This window comes from Canis lupus, chromosome 33, assembly GCF_003254725.2.
Source record: "Canis lupus dingo isolate Sandy chromosome 33, ASM325472v2, whole genome shotgun sequence".
Lineage (NCBI taxonomy): Eukaryota > Metazoa > Chordata > Mammalia > Carnivora > Canidae > Canis > Canis lupus.
In genome coordinates this window covers 3,569,691-3,593,337 of record NC_064275.1, presented here as the reverse complement: position 1 = coordinate 3,593,337, position 23,647 = coordinate 3,569,691, and the positions used below count along the sequence as shown (strand labels likewise).

Sequence of the window (23,647 nt, the reverse complement as noted above, 5' to 3'; positions counted from 1 at the left end):
ATGCAGGACTCAATCCCTGGATCTTGGGATCCTGCCCTGAGCCAAAGGCAGACGCTCAACCACTGAGTCACCCAGGTGTCCTTCAGGTCTTTAAATATAACTTACATCTCTATCTGAATGGCTAAGACAATTTTTAGTGGCCAGTCAAGGTGTTTTACATTCACTCCTATTTTGAGTAGGCGTGATGTCTCAGGCATGTGCTCCCTCAATGAAACAAATACTCTTCCCTCTGATTACTTCTCTTACTGTTCTCAAATATGCCTTCTTCCCAAAAGTTTCACAGTTAGAATAGTGGTATTAATTTACTTCTAGATGTCTGAGGCATGTTTTCCCGTTTACGTATACTATGAGCAACCACTTGTATGCTAAATACATTTTTACATAACCTGTTTTAGTAAAAAACACCAAGTGCTCACTTCAGCAGCACATATATTAAAATTGGAGTGATACACAGAAGATTAGCATGGCCCCTGCACAGGGATGACACACAAATTCATGAAGTCTTCCATTTTTTTGCACATTATCGTCAAGAAAAAAAAAACAAACAAACAACAAAAAACAATTCCATTCCCTTAAACTAACCATTACTATAAAAATATATGTGAGGATTAACAATTAGCAATTAATAAAAGATTATGCTTTTCAAAATAGCCAGTGTGTTTGGTGACATTAATTTATAAAGTTCTCTATAACATTTCATGAGCTTAGGGTGGCCTACATATTAAAATGGTTATTTATTTCAATTACTGATATGATCATGTAAGATTTCAAAAATATTTACTATTCCTTTAAGGAAGATTGTTTTGAGGGGTCAATGAGGATTCAGGTAATTAAAAGGCAATATGAGTTAGATGGTTATTATTACTAAAGGGCCATAGAAAAAGATCTTTTAAAAAATAATTGAAAGAGGTTTATTGCACCTATTGTAGGGATTTTTCACTTATGTGATATTTTAAGTAAGGCAATTAGTTCAGATTTTGTAAAGAAATTAGAAATGGAAAGAACAGAAATAAAAATTTGTTGAATTTGTGTTTTATAACAACTCTTGGAAAAAAGGTTAATATAGAACTTGAATTGGCGAAAAAATAGATTTTTCTGAAACTGCTGTTCCTTTGATAATAACTTGTGGGTTATTTCTAGGGGATAGAGTGGTTATATAATAAATCCATTAACTGTTGACTAATGAAATTATTAGATAATAAAAAATGTCAACTCTGTAAAATATTTAGTTATTAGAAGTAAATTTGAAGACTATGGATAAAGGCTTTTGTTCTCACATGGAAATATTATGGTGCTATTTTTACTCTCTATATTTTATCTCAATATCAAACCGAATTTTTTTATTATATAGCAATCACTAAAAGCAATTTTAGCTGTCTAATAGATGATTTCAGGAAGGTCAAGTTAAAAAATGAAGACAGTTCTCCTTGAAGTAGTTTTATTCCAAAGAATTTTAAATCAAATTAGATTATTTAGGGTGGACGACAATAGAATGACATTCAATGCCATTCCCAGGTAACTTTCGAAGAGATTATAATTCAACATTTTAGTCAACATAACAAATGCACTTTCGTTGGTTCTCTTGATCTAGGTATCGTACATTGAGCAACAAAAGTAACCGTTTATCTTCATTTTGAGTATATAAATGCCAAGACTTAGAAATACTCTATTTATAGTTTTAGTACAAGGTTGAATGCACTTATCACACTTCATTGGTTGCACATTTTATACTTAGAAAAAGTGTTAAGAGTCTTTTTTATTGATTCGCAGGCTAAGCAATTTCATTTTTTGTTTTCATACTTTGACCTACAACCCTAGGATCCATTAGGGCACTACAATAGCAAGGTGTAGACACATCAACTACAAAGAAATAGAACTAAAATGACACTGTCTCCAGCTAGGGATGCATTAAGAGACCTGAGAATTCAAACGTAGAAAAGGCAATTTTTTCCTGCTGGGAAGTGGAGTCCTCAAGAGAGCCATTTCAGACTGAAGAACATGATATGAAAATCAATAAAGGCCCTATTGTGCTACTGATGTGTCCGGGAAGTGTCATTTTATATCTTGCTAGTGGATATCTGAAGCAAGTTAGAGCTACTTTGCTCGTAGTAATTGGATGAATCCTCTTTCATCAGTGGTCTATTTTGCCGCTCAAAGTAAAAGTAAAATATACTGCGGGGTCCAGTTTGAAATGAGATATCATGAAAACGAATTAATATGGAAACCGTTAAGTCCTTTTGCAGACGTGAAAAAGAAATCAGTGATCAGTGATCACTTTCGAAAATCCTATAATTAACACATGAATTTAGACAGATAACTGTAAATACTGGGCCAATTGGCAGGAAACTGGTCAGGGAACTAGCATATCAGCTGACGAGGGAGAGAGATTTAAAAGGCATCGTTGAGACTATCAGAATGATTTGCAGACACTAAATAGCTGATTGGAAGATTTAATTTGGTAAATGTGTACTGCATTAAAACTAGAAGGGTTATGTGCTCGGAAATAATCTAGATTATTACTTCCTGGAATTTTATTGGTTGTGCTACTAAATATTATTTTTCCCCAGATCACCATAATAAAAACTTTGAGAATTTTACGGTTTCCCCAAAAATCATTTGTCAATTGTCTCACTATTTCCCCCAAAGTATATTTATCCTATGGAAAAATCTTATTATTTTTTGTTTGTTTGCTACTAGAAGATATTTGAAAGCGACTATGTCAGGTAAGAGCAGCTATTCAAATTTGAGGTTTCTATTTAGATCCTACACTTTTCATCCTTTTTCAAATTTGTTTTATTCCACAAAGCATTTGTAATGGCTAAAACTCTTAAATTTGCATAGAAATTTTAAAACTTCTCAGTTTGAATGTTTACTTAAATCGAATGAGCTTCATTGTTTATTGGTTAGTGGAAAACTCTAGGAGTCAGAATTCATTAACTTATGTATTAGTTCAACAAGCAATTTGTGGCCGGTAACTAGTCATAATGTAAAATAAAGAGCTTTTCATAAATGAATGAATAAATTGAATTGACAATTAGGAAGCGATCATTTACATGTATGGAGTCATGTGCAATATACGGGCACCTATCAAATCAATGACCTGGGCCCGTGGGGGACTCAGTTAAGCATCTGCCTTCAGCTCAGTTCATGATCCTGGGGTCTGGGTCTGGGGATCCAGCCCCCATCCGGCTCCCTGCTCAGCCAGGAGTCTGCTTCTTCCCTTCCACTCCCCCTCCTCAGAGTTCTCACTTGCTGATTCTCTCTCAAATTAATAATAATAATAATAATAATAATAATAATAATAAATCTTAGAAAACAACAATTACCCCAAAGGCAAAAATGGTCACAATTAGGGGAAGTGGAAATAAAAGGCACCAAAGATGTTTTAATTGAGAAACAGATGAAATTAAGGATGCAAGTATCTTTTGCAAACAAAGGTGGTAATAACTGGGCATTACTGCCCTGCCTGAGTGGAAGAAGCAGAGGAAGGAATTCTGCACGAGCTCTCTTACTCTTGGGAGCCCTCACCTGCACATTTCAGCATCTGAAAATTCCACGGATCCCCCTACACCCGTAACATCTTTTATTAATTCCAGATATATATTCTTTCAAAGGAGCTTTTTAAAACAAAATGTTTTTTGAGAAGCCGTGGGCTCATATTATGAAAAAAAAATGTATTTTATCAATTCTAAGATGTACATTTTGTCTCATTTTGTTATCTGTGAAATCGGAATCCGTTCTACAATCAATGGCAATTTAGCACTATGTAATAGTCGAGCTAGCAGTTTATTTATTTTTTTGAATAGCAACACAAAATCATGATTCGACATAACTTAAACCACCTCGGGCTTGATATATGGAATCTGATTATATACAGGGCAATTAAAACCAGTGAACAGGGCAGCCCGGGGGGCTGAGCGGTTTGGCGCCGCCTTCAGCCCAGGGCCTGACCCTGGACACCCGGGATCGAGTCCCGCGTCGGGCTCCCTGCAGGGAGCCTGCTTCTCCCTCTGCCTGTGTCTCTGCCTCTCTCTCTCTCTCCCTCTGTCTCATGAATAAATAAATAAATAAATCTTTTAAAAAAAGAATAAGTAAATAAAAATCTTAAAAACAAAAAAGTGAACAGCCATATTTACACTATGGTTAAAATAGGAGTTATATTTTCTGAAAATAACAGGAAATCGAGTTTAGATTCTCCTGTATTGGTTCTATTACAAATTTCTTCCTCTTTTCCTCTTGCTGGTCCTGAATATTTTGTCTCCATTTCTTAAAATTATCAACATGGGAAAAATGGTTTTCCTATATACGTGGTCCCCCATCCTCCCTATCCTCCACTGCTGATAGCTATATTTCTAAAATAAAAGTTTGAACATGCTATTTTCTTCATTAAAATTTCTCAATCCCTCTATACCTTCAGGATAAATTTCCAGCTCGAAAAATGACGTGCAGCATCCATTATGATCAGAACCTCATTTTCCCGGTCTTTCATTTCTCTCCTTTCCATATCCACCCTTGTCTATCTTTCAAAATAATTTGCATGGGGGTCCCTGGGTGGCTCAGCGGTCGAGCGCCTGCCTTCGGCTCAGGTCATGACCCCAGGGTCCCAGGATCGAGTCCCACATCGAGTCCCACATCGGGCTCCCCGCAGGGAACCTGCTTTTTCCTCTTCCTGTGTCTCTGCCTCTCTCTCTGTCTCATGAATACATATATAAAATCTTTATAATAATAATAATAATTTGCATATCCTCATTTGTGAAACTTCCATGTGATTGCACATACTGTTTTCTTAATAGGTATACTGTCTTGCACAATTATTAAATATAGTATTAAGACCTTTCATAAATGAATAAGTAAAATAAATTGACAAATAGGGATTGGCCATTTATACATATCAGAAACATCAATCTCATTACTTATGACATTTCTAAAAAGGTTGATTTCACTTGTGCAGATATTTTAAAAATCACACTTCAACTATTTTTTTGCTACTAAATGTATTTGTACATCTATGTTCACACACACACACACACAAACCCTCAGAATGTTTTATTCTCTAACACCAAAAGGGTACTTTATTCTGATCTCTACTGGGCAGCCCGCGGGGCTCAGTGGTTGAGTGTCACCTTCAATCCAGGGTATGATCCAGGGGACCCGGGATCAAGTCCCACGTCAGGCTCCCTGGGTGAAGCCTGCTTCTTCCCTCTTCCTGTGTCTCTGCCTCTCCCTGTCTGTGTCTCATGAATAAATAAATAAAATCTTAAAAAAAAAAAAACTAGCCAATGTTGCATTACCTGTTTATATCTGTTTTATGCACCAGTATGATTTTAGTGCTAGGTTTTGATGAGATGAATAAAATATTTTTTACTTCAAGGTTCTTAATTTCTATTTCTCTGTCTTCCACTAGACTATGAGCTCCAAACTAACAGGAGCCAAGTGTAACTTCTTTGCAGTTGTATTTCCGACTTCCAGGCAACTATTTGATTGCCTGAACAAAACTATGTCTAGCTTTGGCACATTCTAAACTATCAGGCTGTTATTTAAGTAACAAACATATTCTGTAGCTGATAGTTTTAAGACATTAACAATTATTTTGAAATGTGCTCATTGCTGGCAAGGAGAGTCAAGGAGATTTTTGTTTAATCACTACTTAGTAAAAAATATTTTAAAAGAAGTAAGTAAACTGATTTTGAATGAAAAAAATCAGATTTTCTTCTATTATATGAAAATAATTTGTGAAAAAGAATGATTAATACTGAGAAAAGTCTATCTTCCTTGTATTTGGATTTAACCCAGAGTTGTTTTATAGCTTCAGGAAATCCTATCACCAGATCTAAACTCTATTTCCTGTACTTTTGATTTGACTCACCAATAAAATATACCTGTATCGACTACACTTGGATTTGTACTTTCGGGGTGATTCCACAGGTAGGTTATGAACCATTAGTATTTCACTAATAATGTGATCCAACAGTTACATGTTGAGCTACATATAATTTTACCAAAATTAATTTTATTTTTTATTATATAAAAAAGCCTTATGCATATGCATGTACATTTATATTTTTTAAATGTGAACTATAGATGTATTATGTTTGAATTAGTGAAGAGAGTGTTTCACAATATTTGTTACTAAAAAACAAAAAAACAAAAAACAAAAAAAGATATTAGTTTCAGCACGTGAGATCTACCGAGCTAGACTTCGAAGTTGTAGGTGGCTTTGACAGCATAACAGTAAGAAATTCACATTGTAAATTAAATTTACTGAAATTTTAATTCTGGATTTGAGCTTCTCAGTAAAACTACACAGGTGTGAATAATAAGTATATATCTCTAAAATAAAAAATGCCCTTTCAATTTAAGTAAGTTTTCTCCCATCCCTCTCCTATTTTTCTCCACCCCTCCTCCATTATTTGAACACCTGTTTATATATATACTAATCCCACATCATATTTAATACAGACTTGTGTTTCATGGATATTAGTGGGGATTCTGTGAGTTTACATTAAAGCCCATTCCTCTGAAAACTTCTTGTGATTATTTCCAATATGGAAGTGTTTTAGTTTTATTAATCAGCTTCAGATTTCAAATACAAAACTCCTGGAAAGAGGATGTTTCTGTAATTGAAGTATAGTCGACACGGAATATTACATTAGTTCAGGTGTACAACATAGTGAATCGACAAGTCCATATGTTATGTTATGCTCAGCACAAGTGTAGCAGCCGTCTGGCATTCACAGTATCATTGATTATGTTTCCTATGCTGCCCCTTTTATCCCCAGGGCTTATTAATTCCATAACTTGGAGCTTGTATCTTCCACCCTTCTTCACCCTTTTTGCCCATGCCTCCTCCCCGGCAACCATCAATTTGTCCTCTGTATTTATGGGTCTCTTTCTGCCTTTTCTTTATGCATTTCTTCATCTGTTTTATTTTCCTTTTAGATTCCACATGAGTGAACTCATATGGTATTTGTCTTTCCCTTCCTGTCTTATTTCACTTAACGTTATAATACCCATCTAGGTCCATCTATGTTGTTGCAAATGGCAAGATCTCATCCTTGTTCAATGGCTAAGTAATAGAACACTTTTTAATCAAATGTTTAGGATGTACTCTTTTGTTCACCTGCTATCTCATTTGGGTGAGAATTGCTTCTTTGTAAGTAGTTTTTGAAAGCAGGTTTTTCGGTTTGTTTGTTTTATTAAATACTTTCCCCTTTCATTGAGATGTTTGCACTTTGTGCTAGCATTATGGGGGAACCCAATTCCTATCTACTACATTAGGAATTTTCTCTTTCCTTCTGTTTCTGGTTAAAATTTAGAGTTTTATGTTTTTCAAGGCAGCTGTGGCTTCTGACATACTCTGGCCCCTGCGTTTCATTTTCTTCTTTATGTTTGGTACCTTATAATTTTAGGTAACTTATTAGCCCATCGTGGGAGTAAAATGTAAGTTTTAATTTACAACAGGTGTTTTTGCTGTTGTTGTTTGTTCTTTGTATAATGTCAAATTGGCTAAATTACCAATAACCCAGTGTCAACAGCTACATCTTCTACTCCAAAAGCCCTGTTTCACATGATTGGTGCAGATGTGTGCAATATTGACTCCATATTAGATAGACTTCTCTAGAGCTGGCTTTCAGACATTACATGTGTTATTCTTCTGTCCATTTTAATAGATAACTCTGACCTTGAACTAGCCACATATTTTTGACTAATGAATATTTTATACTATCTTTTTCTATAGCTTCAAATCTATATTTGAGATGTTTTCCAAAATAGCAAAATCTCACATGTTCTACTCTTGACTTTTCTTGACATTCCTGATGTTTTAAAAGCCAAGACTAATTTTGCTCAGGCTGGTTATTCATTTGACCAACTTTAGTACTGAAAGGTGAGAAATTGACATTTTTAAAAAAAGAGGGCATATCTAGGAATATGTTTTTTTGTTTGTTTTGCCTTTTTTTTTTACCTTTCAAAAGATTAAATCATTACTGAATTTTTCAACTCACTATTGGATTCTCTGTGACAAAGGAAGGTTATGATTTCATTTGTTCTATAGACAGCAAAGACAATGTGTTTGAAGTGGAAGAAGTAGGTCTAAAATGTTGCAACCCAAAAGATGGAAGTTTTAAAAAACAACATAATAATTATGATAACAAACACTTAAATACCTGATATTATTCCAAACACTTTCCATATATTAACAATTTAATTCTCAAAATAACCTGTGAGGCAGACATATTATTATAACCACAGTTTTTAAATAAGGTGTGGCCCAGTGAGGTTCAGATGGTTCACCAATTGTCCCAGAGCTATTAAATTATGGCTTTGAGCACAAGTTTCAGAATCACTCTTATGTCTATAATAGTACATGAAAATGGTTACTTTTACCTATCTAAGACAAAAGACAAATTGAAAAAGGTGAGACATCCATTTGTAAAATTTGCAAATAAGCTGGACCTTAAAGAAAGGGTAATTGGGGGGCGCCTGGGTGGCTCAGATGGTTAAGTAGCTGCCTTTGGCTCAAGTCATGATCCTGGAGTCTCAAGATCAAGCCCTGAGTCGGAGTACCTGCTCAGGGGGGCATCTGCTTCTCCCTCTGTTCCTCCTCCAACCCTGTTCATGCTCTCTCTCTGCCCCCCTCTCTCTCACACACACTTTCTCTCTCAAATAAATAAATAAAATCTTAAAAAAAAAAAAAAGAAAGGGTAGTCAGTGTGCTATAATGAAGAAAAAATAAACTAGGTCTCCACAAATAGCTAGATACAAATCCCAGACTTTATATTTGCCAACAATGTTGCTTTCTTGGACGATTTATTTAGTCTCATTGACCATGAATTTCATGTTCTATACAATGAATACAACTATAACAACTCTTCAGTCTCTTGTGAGGACTAAAGGTTAAGGAACCTATACCATATACCATATACCATATACCATATAACCTATACCATAAATGTTAATTTTTTTTTAAATGTTAATTTTTCTTTTAATTTTTGGCTTTTAAGTGACACCAATAAATCAATATTTTTTAGATGAGGGAAGTTTTGGGGCAGATAGTAATTATATAAAGCTCAAAATAACCACTACATGATCTAGAACACTAAGACTAGTCTGGATATTTAGAAAAATGTCCTATGGGAGACATTTCTGATATGACTCAATGTAATGTCGGTTTCCTGTTCAGTGCATCTTCACTTTCCTTCTGGAAAGCAATCTACCAATATGAATGCTTAAAAATTTTGTGTCTCTTTAGCAGAATAATTTCACATCTGGAAATCAAGCTGGAGGCAATGATCCTAAACATGTGTGGGAATTTGTGAAGTTCATTATCGTTTTAATGATAATAAGTAAACAACTTAAATATTGACTACAAGTAGACAAATTAAATAGATGATGATATTTTTTAAAAAAGAATAGATGATAATATTTAATATAATATGCGTGAAAACATTTCTGAAAGATTAGGTGTCTTGTTACTCTAAGTAACAATCTTTAACTTATGGGGGCATTGTTCCTAGAAGGGTAAAGAACTAAAAAAATGAAAACACTAGAAAAGTCTGGAGGAAAAGGCAAATCTTGTTGGTGAGAAATAAAAAGAAAAGTTGCAGGCACCTAGGTGGCTCAGGTCATGATCCCAGGGTTCTGAAATCAAGTCCTGCATCAGGGAGCCTACTTCTCCCTCTGCCTGTGTCTCTGCCTCTCTCTGTGTCCCTCATGAATAAATAAATAAAATTTAAAAAAAAAAAGGAAAGTTGCTAAACTGGTGATCATATTTCTTCTGCTATTATTAATCTTCATATGGACTGATCTAAAGTGAATTGCTGTTGTTGCTCAGAGCCAGCAAACATCATTCCAATGCCTCTTGTCTATAGGACCATTACACCTACTTAGACTAAAACTTATACTTGATAAAAAAAATTAGGGCAGCCCCAGTGGCCCAGCGGTTTAGCACCATCTTTGGCCTGGGGTGTGATCATGGAGATCTGTGATCCAATCCCACATCAGGCTCCCTGCATGGAGCCTGCTTTTCCCTCTGCCTGTGTCTCTGCCTCTCTGTCTCTGTCTGTCATGAATGGATGAATAAAATCTTTCAAAAAAAAAAGTATCAGTAGTTCATGCTTCCCTTCATGAATGTGATTTTCCTGAATTAAAACACTATCTGTTTAGTTATAAAATCTGTTTGTTTTATTTACATAATATTTTATGATATTTTAATCCAATATGACTTTTTATCTACTCATAATATTAAGATGGTTTGACGTTCATTTTGCTTTATTTTACTTGAAAAGTCTCTTTTGAAAAATTTTCCCTACTATACTGTTTTTGATACTATTTCTGGATTTTTCTCAGACCTTCAAAAACCCCCTGTCAGCTTACAGTATTCCAGAAGAGCAAAGTGCTGTGGGCTGCACATCTAAAATAAACTGGTTCTGTACTATTTCACAAAGCAATTACTATGACTTAGAGTTGCTCAGAATTAGCCGTGAAAGACTGTCTTGGCTTTATGTGCCACTGACAGTTGTATACCGAAGATTTGCAGATTCTGGAAACATAAATAAGTTATTCAATTGGGATTACAGGAGACTCTGGAGAAGGACCTAGAACAGATTTGTTTTCCCTCATGTAACAAACATTGTAGTGATTGCAATGCATCCAGCATAATGCAATCCAAATGAGATACAAAGTTAAATGTATATGACATGTCTTAGATCTGTATTTGACAAGAAAAGAGAGGAACATAAACACATATACACAAAGAGAGGAAATATAATACTAATAATGACTATGAGAACTTTCCTTTCAGCTTGCTATTGCTTTCATTCTCTCTGTGACTCTCCTGAAAATATTTTCCAAACATTATGTTCATATTTATCACCCCTGTTCATTTTTCATTAAAAGTATAGTTATTACATATCCAGTTATGCCACCCTGAAGTAATACCAGGAGATGTTAAGGGCATAAACTCCACTGTCCCACCAGTATTCATGAAATGATCATAATGATCATTAATACAATCAGGTACTAGTCAAACATATTGATGGAACAAAATATCCCCCAATAGAGAAGCATATGGAAAGAGAAGAAACATAATTTCTTTAGGCTTTTGTTTAGATGAAAGAAAAGAAAAAGCTGACACTAATTTTAAGAAGTAGAAACATCTTATTGAGTCTCTCAAAGAATTATAAAAGCAAGAGAACCAAGTTCTAGATTAAATTTTTAGAAATAATGTACAAAATCTTGTATAGAAATTGCCTTAGGAAATTTTACTGCATTAGCCCCACCAAACATCAGAAAACAATATTTGTTGTCCATTAATGACACTTTTATGCTGAGAAATTGAGTTTGTAAACACAGAATTTCCTGAAAGTTAGATGCATTTGCTGTCAGATTCACATGCAATAGGTTTCAAGTCAGTTCTTCCCTGGAAGTCTTGCATGAATGTATCATATAAATGGAGCCTACATAATATGCTAACATTCTAACTGAAACAGAGTAGGGAAATTATATATATATATATATATATATATATATATATATATATATATATATATTTAATTCTGGTTTCTACATTGAGAGTAGATCTAAACAAATTTGGTTTTAAAAAGTATGAGGGAAAAAAGAAAAGGAAAGTCTGGGGGGAAAGATGTAAATTTCCAAATTTCCAAATATGACTAGAGTGTTCAAAAGTTGCAAGACAGTTATAAATCCTGTCTATCATAATATTATTTGGTTTTCCTTAAATCAGAATTATTAAATCCATCCTTAAAGCCATTTATAAAGGATTACTCAATAATTTTAAAGAATAAAATCATCAAAATTCACTATATCTCTTTTTAATTAATTAAGACTACCTCCCTTGTGGTATAATACTTCACTAGTTCTACCTCAATAGGTGACATTTTATTTAAATAACCCAAAATAAAAGTAGCTCTCAGTGTTTTCTGAGTATTAATAAGTCTACTTAAATTTGTCCTGTCCTTATAGTTTGACATAGAGTGTTTCTGTTCATATCAAATACCAAGTTCAGGTAAATCTATGCAACATGAGAAATAATTAAAATTGAATAAAAATTATAATACTTGATATTTTATAATTTATCTTTAGTACAACTTATTTGTGCATTTCATTAAGAAAGGAAAAAAGGGATCCAAAAACATCAGCTAATAAGACATTGGCCCTATGAAATCCAAGCTTAAAATATTAATTAATGATTCAAAATATTTGCAAAAGAATTGTTTGCAGATTCATTCTAGGAAACAGGAAGAAGACCTAGAATATATCAAGTATTCAATAAAAGGGAAGGTGAGAGAATCAAGTTTTTGATACTTGAGGTAGTCAAACTACAAAACTAAATTTAAAATAGTCATTTGATGGACTTTACAAATTAAGAAAAGTAAATGCTGATAACGCAAATTTAAAGAAAAAAAGACTTCAACCATATTAGTATTGCTGAATTCCAGCTCTGTGTAATGAAAGGCGAATTTGAGAAATAAATTCCAGAAATCAGAGACTAAATATGAATAAATATAACTAAAGAGATTAATCAATTAATTATATATTCAATCTTTTATTCAATCAACAAACTTAGATTGAGCATGTGTTATTTGCCTTGAAACATTATAAGTATTTTGAATAAAAAACGAAATGGAAGATGCCAAATTCCCCTCCTGGTGGAGCTAACATTCCTGGAATAGACCAAAAAATAAAAAAAAAAGAAAAAAAGAAGAAAGAAAGAAAGAAAGAAAGAAAGAAAGAAAGAAAGAAAGAAACTAACTGAATATGTGATGTAAATCCAGGTGGTAGTAAGTGCTATGAAAAGAAATAAAGTATGTAAAGAAGACCAAGAATAGTAAGTGATTACTTAATAAAGTTATGATGATCAGGGAATACTTCAAGGAAAACACCTATAAAAGAGAATGAATCATGTTAAGATCTGTGGAAAGTGCATTCCAAGCTTCTGCATTATGTGCTATATCCGCTATTTTAGTGGTTATAATAAATTTAAGCAATTAGGTTTAACATGATTGTCTCCAAAATTAATCAATACCACTCTTCTACTCTGGGCAAATAAATGAATGATACTTTACCTCTACTATTATTTTATATTTTAGTTTCACATCGTTCCACCCTTCGGAAAACCTCGTTTTAAAGTCTCATTAAATTTTCATATAAATTTGCTAACATTTTAAGCATCTATTTGCTTTTTCATTCATCTTGCACTTTTTTTGGACAACTATACTGTAACTTAGTACAATAGATTTTTGAATGAGAGCTTTATGTGGGACTCACTTGTGGATTTATTTCCCATGCAGTAGAGTGACTTCTTTGTTCAGCCTTTTTAACTACACCAAAGTCTGCCTAATGAAATAATTTCAATTAGCCATTTTCTTTCAGAGCTAATTCAGAGAATGGCATTGGGGAGTATGATCTAGATAAGGGCTCATCGATCCAGTTTATGTTAATTCTTAACACCAATAAAAAATGAATTAAAAAAAATAAATCAGCAATAAAAAAATAAAAAATAATAAATAAATAAAACTTTATTTATAAAAAAAAAAAAGAATATGGCTGGCCTTTGGATAGCCACTTGAGAGGCAAGGGAGACTGAAGTTCTTAGAAGAAGGTGCAGTAATACACAATCCATGATATAGATGCCTCTACAACTGGAGAGAATAAAATCAAAAGTAAGTGAAACTAAAATATGTTCTAAATAGAAATGCAAATACATAGCAAAATCATCAAGTATGAATAGGTTCTTAGACACAGTCATACTACTTACAAAAATTAAGAGATTAAGTAGAGACATTAAATTTGTTATTTTTTAGCAGTGAGTATATAAAACTTTCTGCATATCTAAAAATACAGCAACAATCTTTAAATTTTAAATTTTTAAAAATTGCTTTTAGGGAATATTATGTTGCCACCAAAATCATCTTACAGAAAATGTTTTAAGGAGTATATATATATTATGTATATATATGTGTGTGTATATATATGTGTTATGGAGAGTATATATGTTTTAAGGAGTACTCCTTAAACATATACTCCTTAAAACATATATACTCTCCATATATGGAGAGAGAGATATATTTATATTTTAGAAATATAAATATTTTATATTTATATAAAATATATATAATATATATAGTAAATTATAATAGACTACAAAATATGGCCAATAGAATAATAGCAACCTTGTAAATGAACAAAATAATTTCCAAGGTGAGTAATGAAAAGTAGTGATAACATTTAACAAAATGTTAACAATAACCAATTTTGGCAGCTAGCATATTGCTAATTTTTTTTCTTTTATTTCTTTTATTTTTTTTTTCACTTTTGTATTCGCTATGTTTATGATATTGGATACAATCATTAATTAGGAAACAGAGTCCAAAGCAAAAACAAAACAAAACAACAACAACAATTTCAGTCTTTAATTATTTACACAAAATTCCCCTGCTTTTCTTTTTGATAAGGGAGTACAGGGTACAGGCAGGGAAGAAGAAGACTGAGTCTTGAAATTTAACATTTTCTGTGTAACGTCTGAAATAATGAGCTAATGGAATTCTGTTGCCCTGAGATGCATGGTTCTTCTCTCCAGTTCATGGAAGGGAACGAGGAAAGCTCCCCCCCCACACCCCGCCCTTGGCTGCACAGTCGTACACACAAGATGAATATGACCAGACCTTCCAGTGGGAAAAGTAGGTCCAATCAATTCTATTTATACCTCGGTATTTATTTATTTATTTACTCATGAGAGACAGAGAGAGAGGCAGAGACCCAGGCAGAGGGAGAAGCAGGCTCCCTGCAGGGAGCCCGATGCAGGACTTGATCCCAGGACCCCGGGGTCAGGCCCTGAGCCGAAGGCAGCGCAAAACCGCTGAGCCTCCCGGGTGCCCCTATGTCTCTGTAGTTAAAAACCAGGACGGACACTTAGAAACAAATAAAACCTCTTTAATTATATCAAAACAATGTACCTTAATAAAAATATAATCTCCTGAAATAAAATATTCCTTAATCCTAAATAGGAGAAGTGGATTGTTTTATGAGGGACCGAGTGCTAATGTATCATCCACGGTTTCCATGCTAAGCAGAACCTAATTTTAATCATGAGCATATGTTTGAAGGAATCCTTACTGTTTCAAGAGAATGGCCCTTACTGCCTCATTCTCTGGTGAGATAATAGCATAGTTCATTTTCCAGTCGGGTATAATCTTTTGCTTTCAAGCAGATATGGCATAAATGACTTTCAACCTGAAAACCTGGCTAAAAACCTATTTCATGATTAATTAGTCCCTTTTAGAAACTCAATTAAATGCTGGATGCCACATTTTAAATGGAGAGATAATGACTGACGGAATGGAGAAACATGGGTGTGCATAAATTGTCTCTGACCTCATTTAAAGACTTAAACTGAAAATTTAACATCAAAATGAATATTATAATAATGCGTCATGTCCATCATTCTCTCAGCCAATGTAGCATCATCGGGTTTTACCGCAGCATGAATACTGACATTGTTTCATTAAGTCTAACATTTGTTTTAGTCAAAGTACACAGTTCCTACAGGGTGACATCTGTAGTTGTCTTAGAATATATCAGTTTTCATAGTACTGTGCAGACTTTTTCATTCTTTGGTAAATTTTACTTTGAGACATTTTCAGGACTGTGTTGGACCATCAGACTAAAAGCATAGAAATCCTGGGAGTGACTTTGATGAGACTGCTGGAGCTGATAAGAGCATTAGAGTCATCCATCTGATCCAATTTTTCATTTTTTTTAATTGCCATACTCAGGATCAGAGAAGTTTTTTTTATAGTCATGATCATAAAATACTTTTTAATGGGTTTATTTTAATATCTGGGTGTCTGAACTCAGATTTATCTGGCTTCTTTTTATTTTTTTTATTTTTTTAAAATTTATTTATTTGAGACACAGTGAGAGAGACAGCATGTGCAAAGGTGAGGGAGGGTACGAGAGAGAGAGAGAAAGCAGGCTCCTCACTGGACAGAGATCCCTACCCCTCGCTCCATCCCAGGATCAGGCCCAGAGCTGAAGGCAGATGCTCAACCTACTGAGCCACCCAGGTGCCCCTGGCTTCTTTAAAAATATATATATATATCTAAAAATGTGTTGGTTACTTCTTTCATAGAAATAAAACCTTAAAAAAAATAAAACCTTATATGAACAATGAATTGTCTGATGCCAGATAAGTTAGTAGTTTGTTTTTTTCTACACTCAAACATAAAACTGCTTCAGTTTATTTTTTAACCTTACAGTGTTGGATATTAGTCATTTTTAAAATTATTTTGATACATACATACATGCCCTTTCTTTTTTATTTTTGCGCTAATATCTAAAAAGTAGTGTTTTGTAACATTTAGTTTGAAGTACAAATTATAAAAATGCTGATGACATCCAATTGGGAAAAATAACAAAGGAAAAATAAAAGCAGAATCACCATTATGTTTTATTACCCATTACCTAGATACAATTACAATTATTTTTCTGATGAATTTTGCCTGCCTGCCTGCCTTCCTTCCTTCTTTTATCTACCATATCTATCACTGAATCATCCATACTTTTCTGTCTTTTTTGGAACTTTAAACTTACTCCTCAAAAGAGCATTACTTTAAGGCTTAATAGTTCATTTTCTGTTCAGTCATGTTTATAATACAGAAAAATATACATTTCATTGGAATGAAACAACCAGGAAAAAATGGCATTAAGGCCTTCAAAAAGAAACATTCAATGAATAAATACAAACTAATATAAGAGACTTTTAACAAAATGTAATCATTGTGATAAAATTGCAAGCAACAAAAACTTATGAACATGTAATGAGCAATGGCAATTTGGAAGAAATATTTAAAGAAAACCATTGGCTTGGGATACCTGGGTAGCTCAATCATTTAAGTGTTGGCCTTTGGCTCAGATCGTTCTGGGATGGAGCTGGGAGTTGGGCTCCCTGTTCAGCATGGGGCCTGCTTCTCCTCCCTCTGCTCTTCCACCCGCCCCAGCCCCATGCTTGCTTGCTGTCTCCCTCTCTCTCTCATGCTCTCTCTCAAGTGAATAAATAAAATTTTTAAAAGAAAAGAAAAGAAAAACATTGACTTAATTACAACATTTCTGGCTAAAACCAAGTCCCTACTGTACAGAATTAAATCTTTTTTTTTTTTTTTTTTTTTTTTTGTCAAAGACTCTGAACTAGAAGATTGTCATTGAATAAGTGTCTTTGGCAACCATTCTGGACATAGAGTTGTCATTAACGTACATTGGTCCTGCCTTGTGGATAGAGATCACCATAACAGATACTCATGGAAGGTCATTTAGCTTAGAGCTCATAAAACAATTAAAATACCTTTAGTAACCATAATATAGAGAATACTGGATTAGGTGGATCATTTGTCTCAGCTGATATATTTGTTATATTTTAACATACTCCTGGGATATGCTACTTTACCACCTATACAATTTCCCTAACATCTCTTAAACAATATTAATTAGCTATCTCCTCAGTTGTGACTGTCCATAACAAATGCATTCTTCTAAGAATTCGAGACAAAATTTTAAGGTGTGAGGCTGTGCTCAAAAAGATATTAGCAATACCTTTTTAGTAATAAATTGTGTGTGTGTGTGTGTGTGTGTGTGTGTGAATCATAATTATACGGGTTGGTTTGAGTCTTCTTCGAAGCTACTCAACTGAATGCAAAATTATAGCTTCTATTATACAAAAATAACAAATAAAATAATTAACATCCTTGAACTTCACAAGATTGTAATTTGGCAGAAATATTTGGCAGACATTACAATCAGGTATCCACTAGGATATAAATAGAGAATACAGAATATTTCTCTTGGCATTTATGTCAACAAGCCATAAAGACAAATACTTTAGACAGTTTCCAAGAAATACCCTTCCTAATTGTTTTTAGATTGTTCAAAAGATAAAATCTTTTCTAAAAGACAGTAATTTTAAATTTAGTTTGAAGTAGTTAAAACACTGGTGACAAAAAAAATTATGCTCTCGACTCTAAGTTACCTTTCTTTGAACTTTTGTATACAATGTGAATGAGCACTTCATAGACCACATTTAACTAAATGCCTTCATAATCAATAATCACAAACTATTCATTATCTGTATTTTTTCTAATTAGAACCCACATTCTAGAAAAATGCTGTGCGTGAATTAAATACAAATGAATTTACTGACTACATTATGGCATTTAGGATGGTTTGCTGTATGTTTGCTGGTAGTTTAAGAACTAACCAGCAAGCCCCAAGTTGCAACTGGAGGTTTGAGTTAATACATTTACAAAAAATAGTGTAATTTTTCTTAAATGCTTAGAAAAATAGTAAGTGTTCATGAATAATATTCCAGTGAAGTCATAATTATTTTATAGAGTTAAGTTTTCATATATAATATATAGAACAAGATATGATTATTTAACTGTGAAATATTAATTCACTTTGAAATAAGTAAATAAATAAATAAATATCCTTTGCTTCAAAAGGTAAAAACAAGTGTAGACCTTTTTATCACTGGAATAAAATTTCTGCTAAGAGTTTAATTTAAAAAATATATGTTGGTCACTACTCTTAATTATTAAAATCAAATTTTGTGGCTTCAATTTGATCATTTATTTCTATTATCAAACCATTTATGTTTCAACTGGTTTAGGAAGTATATTTAAATTCAGGCTAGTGAATATTCAGGCTAGTATAAGAAAGATACAGTGTTGCAATATTTTAATTAATGTATTTGAAAATTATAACTGCATATTTATCAATTTAAAATTTTACTTTAATTATTACTAGTTGCTCTTTTACAATTTAAAATTTACTAATGGGTATATGGTTTTCATAGAAATGAAGGAATTTGTCCAAGATTACATAGGTTTAGGCAGTTAAATGGATTAGAAGAGGCACTTAATTATATTTTTCTGTTTAATTTTGAAGAAAGTTAGAAGGATATTTAAATATATTTTTCTATCTTATTTTGAAAAGCTTTTTCTACTATACTCCCTATACCTGTCACTGAAGTAAACTTACACATCTTATTATTCATTGTTTAACAAGCCTAAGTATTGCACAGATGCTCAACATGCCAACATATTTTAAATGAAAATTAAAATAATTTCTCAATGATATATACAGAGAAGTCATCGAGTAAAGATAGGGGAAAGGATATTCTAGAATGAATAGTTTGAGCAAATACATGGATACAGGAATATAATATAAAAGGAATTCCATGATATTTACCGGGCAGGGGAGATACCATGATGAAGAAAGTGGTTTTCCCAGGGCGATGCTTACCCACTACACTCTGAATATGCTGAAATTATGATTTCCCCAAATGTGGGATAGTAGACTATATAATTTGTGGTAATGGAGGACTGCTATCTTGTTTTCCCCTAAAAATAAAAAAATAAAAATAAAAAGACTTCAGTGAGATTAGACCACAGAGGCCACATTATAGACCATAGAATGAGAGTGTGTGTCTATGAGTGTTAGGGACAGGGGTGGTAGGTAAGAGATAATATTTGTCTCATATGCTAGGGCATTAAGAAGAGAGTTTGTATTACATGAAAAAAAGTAATAAACAAGATCAGATGGACATTTCTGAATCTCAGTCTTGCAGAGCAGAAGCAAATATTTAAAGAAAAAAGATTGCTATGGTATTCTTCTCCCTATCCTCTCAACCCTCAAATAATTGCAGTTTTCCTTTGCGTGTGATAATAATGTTGGTTCCGGAATGCTATGATTAAAATGATGCCAAGAAATAATAGTAAACTCAAAATAAGCTGATCTAATTCTCTTTCATTTTTAATATAAACAAACAAAAAAGTTGAACCTGAGCATCGGTCTGACATCGTTAAGTGAAGGTTAAGTTATCTCACATAGCCTATATTTGCTGAAATCGTTGAAATGTAGCTAATGGAGTAGATTTCAAGGTATAGTATGATCATAATAATATCTACTTTTAAAATATCAATATCCATATCCAGTGGCCCTAAGCAAAATAAGCCCTTAGGAAACATTCACACTTTTCGGGTCTCCCCAATCCCTCAACACTATTTCCTATCCACAAAATGTAGACAAAGTTAACCAAATAGTAACTATCATTTCATGTAAAAATTGTGATCGCACACTCTGTGCTGACACAGGGTCACAACCCAGGGTTTGAAAAATACTGACAAAATGGCCTGAGAAAATTCTATTTCACTATGTTAACCACAATTCTGGCACACGGTCAAGATCAGCTACCCTGTTGAATGCTACCTTCATATTAATTCTCTGTGCCCCTAATTACAATTACAAAGTGTTGAATGCTTTAATTTTTCATGTCCAAATGGTTTTGAGATAATATAAATATTTAAAGCAATCAGAGGAAGATAAATAAATGATATGTAGAGAAACATTTTATATTCTTATAAACTTTGGGAGTTTAATTGTATAAGCTGTGATATATTTATCAAATATAAAAGAGAAAATTGAGCCAATAAATTGTGATGTAGGATATGGTGGGAAATCATCCTAAAAACCATGGAGTGGTTGCTGTAAGTAACTTTTAAGGGGTTATCATTATATTAACCCTGTTTGTGATGGCTTTGCATCTTACTTTTCCTTGGCAGAAGTTGAATACATTGAGTCAACAAAAATAGCAAAATATATTTTAGTCATCAAAAATCAGGAAGGCACAGATTTAAAACAACAGCCATGGAATAGAAGCAGAAACTGAGGTGAAATGAACATGATTTGTGCTGACAGCGACATCCAAAATTATATACAGAATGGTCTGCATTCTGAAATTTTGCAACTGTGCCTGAGAACTTGGCATTTAATATGTTAATATGAATGCCTTTGATCCTTATTGAGGTTTAAGTAAATTAATTAGTATGTGGATATTTTAAGAATATCAATAATTAATACCTTTATATAGTAATTACTATGTATCATTTACCCTTGTTAGTATTTTATATACGTGTGTACACACATATAACTTAATTCTCTCAACAACTAAAGCAATTATTATCTTTACATAGAACAGTTATTATCTTTATTTTATAATGATCTAATTCAGGCACAGAGAAAGTAAGTTTACCAGGGAAATTTTACTGAGGCCATATTGCCCTACAGTCAGTCCATGCTCTGTACAACACTGCGCTGTGCTACTTATTTTAGGTTTCTATTTTTATATTACCTTTTTGTGTATCTTGCCTGTGTTAAATCTGTAAAGATATTTAACCATTAGAGTAACATTTTAAGTGCAGGTCTAAACTGTATTGAATTCATGTTTATAATTTATAAGCCTATAAATTAAGTTTCAATATAATATCAAATTCAATGCAATTTTATAGAAGTCCCTATACATTTAATTGTAAGAAATTAATATTCACATTTAAAAGCACAATTCAGGGGCGATTGGGTGGCTCACTGGTTAAGCATCTGCCTTTGGCTCAGGTATGATCTCAGGGTTCTGGGATCGAGTCCCATATCTGGCTCCCTGTTCAGTGGGAATCTGCTTCTACCTCTCCCTCTGCCTGCCCCTTCATTCCTACTGTCTCTCTTGATCTTCTCTCTCTCTCAAACAAATAAAATCTTTAAAAAAAAGTACAATTCGATTTTCCTTTCTAAAAATTGCGATGTTTCATTTGTTTATGGAATTATATATACATATTTCAATAAAAGGAGATTTTCATTTAAAAATTCTCAGATCTTGGGATGCTGGATGGCTCAGCAATTGAGCATCTGCCTTTGGCTCAGGGTATGATCCCGTGGTTCCAGGATCAAGTCCCACATTGGGCTCTCTACATGGAGCCTGCTTCTCCCTCTGCCTGTATCTCTGCCTCTCTCTCTGTGTTTCTCATGAATAAATAAATAAATAAAATCTTTAAAAAAATTCTCAAATCTTATTAAGTTATCTAGCCAAACTGAAGTGATATTTTTCTATGATATTTAATTGGAAGTTTTATCTGATAACCTCTAAATGTGAATTTTTAATAGTTCTTTAGTGATCTTAAATCAGAATTTCACACTGAATAATTACAATTAAATTACGTTAACCATTTGTATGTCGAATACTTTCCTTCTCAGACTAGGAATGTGTCAGTGGTACTTGTTAAATCTGTTCTATATTGTCTTAAAGTGTTTAAATATTGAAACTGAGAAGATTTTAAAAAGGCATGATAACTTGAAAAAGGGAAATAAAACTTTCTCTATTTGCAGAATATCTGATTGTCAAAAATATTAAGGAATCCTCAAAACAACTACTAAAACTAGGTAAATCTACTAGTTACTAGATAATATTTTAGTAGCATCAATTAATTCAAATGGCATGCTAAAAACAATTTAATGATGCCAACGAACTTAAACTACTTCAAATAAACTGAACTGAAAACAGAATGTTAGACCTCTATATACAGAACTAAAAAATAACATTTCTGGGAGAAATTAAAAACCTGGGTAAATAGTTATTCCATGTTCATGAAATAGTAACCTTACTATTTCTATGTCAATTATTTCTAAATTTACTTATAGGAAAAACTCCAATAGAAATCCCAAAGGGCTTTTTTTAGATACATTTTCTATTTCTTTTAGAACAGTGTTAGATCTAGCACAATATTGCAAACCAGTGCAGTGTGGTTCATTGAGTTTTGGCCAATTCAGTGGAGGCAGGTATTTTTTAATGAATGAGGTTAGTACAATGGGATACCCATAAGCACAAGAATAAATTTGGAGGCCCTACCGTACACTGCAAATAAATATAACTCAGAATGGATCAAAGATATGTATTTAAAAGCTAACACTATTAATTCCTTAGAAGGAAATGGGTGAAAAATGTCATAACCTTAGATTAAACAATGTCTTTTAGATATGACACCAAATATGCAGTAATCAAAGATAAAAATAGGTAGATTGGACTTCATCAAATAAAAAATTTGTGTGTCCAAAACATTATCAAGAAAGTGAGGAGACAAACCCTATAGATGGGATAAGACATTTGAAAAATCATGTATCTGACACAGTCTTAGTGTCTGGAATGTATAAATAACTTTTACAACTCACCCAAAAAAAGACAACTCATAAAAAAAAAAAATAGGACAAAGATTTGACTAGAGATTTCTCCAAAGGAGATTTACAATGGCCAATAAGCATAGGCACAGATGTTCCACAGGGAAATGCCACCAAAACTACCATAACTACCATGAGAGATTACTTCACACTCAGTAGGATAATTAGAATTAAAAAGGCAGATAATAAAACGCGTTGGTGAGGATGCAGAGAAAGTGGAATCCTTGTGTCAATTGCTGGTAGGAATATTAATTGGTGAAGTCATCTTTTGAAGCAGTTGTGCAATCCCTCAAAAAATTAAGCACAGAATTATCCTATGGTTGAGCCACCAATCCCACTCTAGTTACAAATCCAAGAGAAATGAGAGCATAATGAAAGCATATTCTTGCTCTCTCTCACTCGTGCCCTTTCTGTTTCGCAAATAAAATCTAAAAAAAAAAAAGAAAGAAAGAAAGAAAAAGAAATGAGAGCATACCTCCATACAAAAACTTGTAATTGAATTTCATAGCAGCATTATTTTATTTATAAAATTTATAAACAGTGGAAGCAACCTAAGTGCTTATCGGCTGATAGA

At 33.1% G+C, this 23,647-nt stretch overlaps 2 non-coding genes across 2 annotated transcripts; both read left to right on the top strand.

The window, feature by feature from the left end:
- Positions 1-408: 408 nt before the first annotated feature.
- Positions 409-515, top strand: LOC112641693 (U6 spliceosomal RNA). Its single transcript, XR_003124777.1, has one exon. It is a non-coding gene; the product is annotated as a U6 spliceosomal RNA (small nuclear RNA).
- An 18,737-nt stretch (positions 516-19,252) lies between these two features.
- Positions 19,253-19,415, top strand: LOC112641789 (U1 spliceosomal RNA). Its single transcript, XR_003124840.1, has one exon. It is a non-coding gene; the product is annotated as a U1 spliceosomal RNA (small nuclear RNA).
- Positions 19,416-23,647: the final 4,232 nt, after the last annotated feature.